The sequence below is a fragment of the Oryx dammah genome, unplaced genomic scaffold (assembly GCF_014754425.2).
Source record: "Oryx dammah isolate SB20612 unplaced genomic scaffold, SCBI_Odam_1.1 HiC_scaffold_2, whole genome shotgun sequence".
NCBI lineage: Eukaryota > Metazoa > Chordata > Mammalia > Artiodactyla > Bovidae > Oryx > Oryx dammah.
The window spans coordinates 39427361-39434457 of NW_024070186.1; positions in this window are offsets into that span (position 1 = coordinate 39427361).

Below are 7097 nucleotides of genomic sequence, written 5' to 3' on the forward strand. Positions count from 1 at the left end.
TAAAGCAGGAGACCTGAGTTTGATCCCTGGGTCAGGAGGATCCCCTGGAGCAGGGAATGGCAACCCACTCCAGTATTCTTGCCTAGAGAATTCAATGGACAGAGAAGCCTGGTGGGCCCCTGTCCATGGGGCTGGCAAAGAATCAGACATGCTTGAGCAACCAACACAATGACCAGTAAAATGTGCAAGATCAGAAGAGACAGATCAGATAGTCTGGACAGTGGCAGTCCTCGCCCACAGGACACAATACAGTTTGGTCGAGGTACACTAGTTTGGTTAAAAATCTTATCTTTCTTCCATTCACCATGCTGCTGCTGCTGCTGCTAAGTCGCTTCAGTCGTGTCCAGCTCTGTGTGATCCTGTAGAATCAGCTTTATATGTTTGCTTTTTTCAAAGGCTCAAAGAAAGGAAAAGTTGCCAACATGATTCCCAAAATAATTAATGAAAATCTGGCTTAGTCAGCAACAGCTAATTTGAGTTGACCTGTATCCCTGGGCTTCCCACGTGGCGCTAGTGATAAAGAGCCCGCCTGCCGGTGCAGGTAGACACAAAAGAGACCTGGGTTTGATCCCTAGGTGGGGAAGATCCTCTGGAGAAGGAAATGACAACCCACTGCAGTATTCTTACCTAGAGAATCCCATGGGCAGAGGAGCCTGGCAGGCTACAGTCCGTAGGGTCGCACAGAGTTGGACACGACCAAAGTGACTTAGCACATAGAGTGTCGCTGGAGGCAACAGGAAAAAAGATTCTTGCAGCACCCTCCTCAGGCAGGAGCGCTGCCATGATGTCATTCAGACAGAAAACCACCTCCCCCACCGCATTCCCAGAGATTGCTGAAACTAAAGGTCATTTCCCTCCAACTTAGAAAACAAGGTAAAGGGAACTAAGGTAGGGAGCTGAAGCATAAGTGTTGAGAAATTTCCAGAAGCCTTCATTTCTGCCTAGAAACTCCATAAGAGGAGGCCTGGGGCTAGGGAGATAAATAGGACTATCACAGTGCTGATCCTAGAGATGCTTTCTCCACCCCCGCTTGTCTTTGAAGTAAGGTACACAGAAGAAAAGAAACCAAAAGCCAAACAAAACACTTGGGAAAGACCCAGGAACTAATAACACAGGGCTCTGTCTCTACCCTACAATTTTTTTTTTAAGTTTATATAGTAAAAAATTTCTGATATATAGGAAAGTAGAGATAATAGTATAAAGCACACCCATGTCCCCATCACTCAGTTTTATCAATTGTCAACTCCTGGCCAGTCTTGTTTATCTTTACCCTTCCCATACCTGCCCCCTCACAGGCTATTCTGAAGCAAATCTCACACATGACATTATTTCACCGATTTTAGAGATGACTTTTCTCAATGACTTCATTCTAAGTCCTTCATCTTTCTGAGGTCAGGAAATCCAGATGAAAGGAGAAAAATGAAAACTTTAGGTAAAATAATGACTGTGATTAAAATAAATTATATAAACTTGTTATAACCCAAATGGAATTTTCATTATATCCCTAAAATGGATGTCTGTTAACCATCTGTCAGTCAATTTATTGAGTATTTCTTCTGTTCCTGAAAGTGAGTGTTGTCACTCAGTCATGTCCTACTGTTGGCAATCCCATGGACTATAGCCCACCAGGCTCCTCTGTCCATGGGATTCTCCAGGCAAGAATACTGGAGTGGGTAGCCATTCCCTTCTCCAAGGGATCTTCCATCCCAGGGATCGAACCTTGGGCCTCCTGCAATGCAGGCAGATTCTTTACTGCCTGAGCCACCAAGGAAGTCTGGTTCTGTCAAATCACAAAACCTTTAAAAAAAAAAAAGACCAATAGCTCTGATATATGAATATACAATTATTTTCCTAGGAAAAGACCAAAGAGGAAAAAATGGAAGTACATGCATGCTCACTAAAGAAAACAGGTCTATGTGATCACAAAGTTAGTAACTTTTTATTATTTGCTAGAACTCCAAAATGACATGAACTTTATTTATTCTCAAGGATAATAAATGGAAGATTTGAGATCATTCCTGGTAATCATCCTTAGATATTTGGTAAGGCTTTCTGGTGGATTTTTTACCTAGGAAAAGTAAAAACCTCAGAAATCTAGGCCCTTCTGATTTTAATAGGGCTACCTTTTCCCAGCTAGCCTGCAAGGAGTCATTGCAGTCTTATCCACACAGATTTACATGCACCTACATTCCTGGAAAGATTGCAATAAAGGTAAAAAGGCAGAAAGACCTCATTATGGGGCCCCTTTACATTTCAAGCTGCAGTTCTTTATAATCTAACAGCCCATCTTTACAAGCTAGTAGTGAGCTTTTCTTTAAAAAAAAGAAAGAAAGGGAGGAAAAAAGGTTAGCAATAAAGATTCTCTTATCTAAATAATTTATTTTTCTTTTCTTTACTCCATATTCTATTTTCTGATGAGTTGAAGATTTCCTCCATCCTAAATTGGTTCATTAAAAATATCCATAGACTTCCAAATTTACTTTAAGTTGAAAAATTTTTACCTCGGTTTTGCAAGAACTGTCTCCTCCAAACATTCCCACTTCTGAATGCTCCCTACCTCAGGGAGAACAAAGTTTCAGCTTTCAGTAACCCTCTGAGCACAGCTCTCTGCCTCAGACAGACCCAGATTCTCACAAAATCGCAATAGAGCAGAATGAGACATTGAGTTATTAGGTCTCACTGAAAAACTCATATTAACCCTTTCTAATGTCCTTTAGATCTTGGACAGTTTGGATACAATTTTGTTTTATGGCAGAATCTGTATTAACTGTTGAAGTTCTTAGATTCACTATCATATACATTTTTCTCAATGTTCATTCATTGAACCAAAGTAGAAATGTAAAACTTTTGGGGGGAAGCTTAGTAATCTTTTCTTATATTTTCATCATCCTCAAATGTCTTGAACACAAACTGAATATTTACTAAATAATGCTTTGTGGTCCTTCGAGTCAAATTGCTAAAATTTGATATGTTGAGAAATTTGACTAAAGGAAGCTCCAAGCCAAGGGGAAGAAATACTTCAAGAATGAGCTGGTATGTCTTCAGTTTGAAAAATATGTAAATATGAACTTCTTTGACCTCTTCATGAAATAGATGTTTTTCTTTGAAAAAGAACTATTCATGCAATTACTTATACCATAAACAAATCTCTTTAATTCCATCTTTGCTAGTCATGTGGTGGTGGTGGTTTAGTCACTAAGTTGCGTCTGACTCTTTGCAACCCCATGGATTATAGCCCTCCAGGCTGCTCTGTGCATGGAATTCTCCAGGCAAGAATACTGGAGTGGGTTGCCATTTCCTTCTCCATTGCTAGTCATAAAAGGGCTATTTTCCATTCCCACCTCTAACATCACCAGACCACGCCATGCAGCATGCAACCTTATAACACTGAAAAGTTATTAAAAGCCCTACAGAAGAAGACCTGATAATCAAAAAGTGAGCAGTCCTTGCAGAATATTCTGATGATAAAAAATAATGCCCAATTCATAGCCTCTTTTGGGACTTAATGTCCAAAGTTTATACCATTTATAACACGCTAAATCTATAAATGAGAAAATTGAGATCCCAAGGCATTAGGCTGTTGGCCTAAAGTTTTAATGGCAAAAACCACTGGTTTATATTAACAAACATTTACTGAACATCTGTTCTATACCTGGCCCTAGACATGTTTGGGGATAAAGAGACACAGTTCCTGCTCTTACTTTCTCCACCCTACCCAAGTGGTTCATAGTCCAGTAGGGATGACCTAGGAAGCAGACATACAAACTGATAGGCATCTTTAAAATATATATATGTTGTGTGTATATATATATACACACACACACACACATATATTTAGCTGCATCTGGTCTTAGTTGCAGCACACCGGATCTTCATTGGGTCTTAGGTCCTGGACAAGCAATTGAACCCATGTTCCCTGCACTGCAAAGTGGATTCTTAGCCACTGGACCACCAAGGAAGTGCTGCGTGATAGACATCTTGAAGCAGGAAGCCACAAAGTGAACCCCAAGACCCAAAGAGCAAGAAATCAGATAACACTTTCTGAATGGGGTAGACTGTGAACTGGTTCTTAAAGAAAAAGGACCGGCTCCCTGGGTCTTTCTGCATTCACATTAGACTACGTCTACTGTTAAAATATTTGGAATCTGAGTTTCGTTTTTGTCAGTGAATGATTGTTTCTCTCGGTTGGAACATGGTGCTAAAAGAGTGAAAGCCACAAAGAGGAAACCCAAACCAGCCTGTAGGTCTCACACCGACCACAAGGGGGAGTAGATTAGAGATGACTGGATTCGGGCAAATCACTCATCACTCTTTCTAAAAACCTATGAGCTAGCAGGGTTACATGGGCAGAACCTTCCTAATAAGTGATAGCTTTGTTTCCTGATATTCACTTTATCAGTCTGTGTTCTTTTCACTTTTCACAATCACTTTGACATGTAGAAAGATAACAGGAAATCTTCAGGAAAGAATATGTAAAACACAAAGTCACTAATTTGAGCATTTATTGAGCTCCTGTTATTTGCAATGTAGATATTTAACTATTTTAAGCATACTTTCAAATCTTTTTAAAGAGATCTTGGTCGCTGGATTTTTCTCATTTTTTTGTCTATCCAGCCCCTAGTTCAAAGGCATTCCTAGACTAAAAAGATTGTTACACAAATAACTCCAGGATGATACTGTGAAAATTACACTTGCCCTACAGATAAGAGTGGATCAACATATAGAAAATGGAGCGCCATTGACTGGAGGAGACCAATAAGCTACGTATTGATGAAAGACGATAAGAAGAGTGGCTGTAGAACGCCCTCAGAACAGCTGTAAGTGACACAAGTTACCAAAAGTGGGATTTCTGGATATTTTAAATTTGTGTGTAGTGCCAGCGTGTGTAGAGTTGGAGAGTGGCGTTGGAAGTTCATTTATTCTATTTATGGAGGAACTACTCACGGAGGCTGTGGGCTCTTCTCTGTCCTCCAGACTCTAAACAACAGGTTATCCTCTCTACCTCTGGAAGAGAGACCTAATTTCTGACCAAAATTTAGGACCTATGGTCTGACAAATTTATGAGCAAAATGTGTTGAAGATTTTAAATTGAGATTGTCACAGAAAAACCAACGTGTATGGTTGCAATGGCCAGCAAACCTTTATGGGCTTCTTGAGGGATGGAAAAATCATGCCTCATGGACAAGTCCTTTGCTCTAAAGATAAATGTGGTAAACAGCAAATTATGAATCAAAACCGGGTCACGTCAGACCTACTTCAAACTCGTTCCTTGTCAGCTGCATGAATTAGGCTCAACCAAGCAAAGTAATTTTCCACTGTCAATGGATCCCAAATTAAAACAATATCACAAAGACTTAGCAAAGAGTACTGGTTGCTGGAAAATGTAGAAGTTGCTTTTGTTTGTTTTTCTCTAATCTATCCCAGTCTACAAATATTTATATTTTCATCAGCATTTACTAGAGGAACTATTTACCAGATATTTCCAGCGCTCTACAATCTGATATGTGGTCATGTTGCATGTTTTCCACCCTTTTTGGTTGGCTCAGGCCATGTGAATGTTTCTGACAGAGAAATTGAAAAAAATGAAATAAATCAGAGCATTTAATTGCTGTTTTGAGAGTCCCCAGCGCACTCTTCTGTCTGGCACGGAGGTCAGCTATGTTCAATATGGCAGCTGCTCTATCAGCCAAGGTCCATGAAGGAAGGAAAAAATTTAACCTCCTTCTCATGGTCTACAGCCAGACCTAATTTCCCTTCAAGACACATTCCCACAGCCTGGTGTTTTCAATGACTGCTGTTGCTGCTGCTGCTGCTAAGTCGCTTCAATCGTGCCCAACTCTGTGCGACCCCATAGACAGCAGCCTACCAGGCTCCCCCCATCCCTGGGATTCTCCAGGCAAGAACACTGGAGTGGGTTGCTATTTCCTTCTCCAATGCATGAAAGTGAAAAGTGAAAGTGAAGTCGCTCAGTCGTGTCAGACCCTCAGCGACCCCATGGACTGCAGCCTACCAGGCTCCTCCATCCATGGGATTTTCCAGGCAAGAGTACTGGAGTGGGGTGCCATCACCTTCTCCGATGACTGTTGTTAGTTTTCCTGTATTACCCCAAAACTGAGCAGTCTCTTCACCTCACTTCTCTCCCTTAAAACCACAGGCTGTCATCTCCAAAGATCAAATCTGTTTGTCTTCAGTTGATTTCTTGGAAGAGGCTTAACCTATATGGGAGATAATTTTCCTTTTCTTTGGTCTACGACACTGACTAAATGTCAAAACAGAAGCTGGACTAGACAGTAAAATGACCGCCAGTGGGGGTGGCATGGAAGGATCACCAAAAGCCTTTAAATACTCCTTTGGCCCTGAATTCTCAAGAAAAAAGTGGAGAATTATAATCACTAAAATTTAGTAAGGCTTAATCCCATGGATGGAGAAGCCTAGTAGGTTACAGTCTATGGGTCGCAAAGAGTCGGACACGACTGAGCGACTTCACCATTCACCACCATACTATGTGTCAGGCATTGTTCAAAGTGCCTTTCATTTAATCCTCACAACAACTGTAAGAATAGGTGTATTATTACTGATTTAGAAGCTGGGTATCAAGGCACAGAGAAGTTGGATAACACACAAGATCACCCAGACAGCAGAAAAGTGTAACAGGATCTCATCCAAGACAGCCTCGCTCCACAGTGCATGGTTTTGACCATCCCTTTACACTCACCTCAACCCTGAATATTCATTGGAAGGATTGATGCTGAAGCTAAAGCTCCAATACTTTGGCCTTCCAATGCGAAAAGCCAACTCATTGGAAAAGACCCTGATGCTGGGAAGGATTGAAAGCAGGAGGAGACGGGGATGACAGAGGATGAGATGGTTAGATGGCATCACCAACTCAATAGACACGAATTTGAGCAAACTCAGGGAGATGGCAAAGGACAGGTAAACCTGGCGTGCTGCAGTCCATTGGGTCTCAAAGAAGTGGATATGACTGAGCGACTGAACAAGTACTACACTCACCTGATGGTGCAGATGGTAAAGAATCTGGCTGCAATGTGGGAGACCTGGGTTCAGTCCCTGGGTCAGGAAGATCCCCTGGAGAAGAG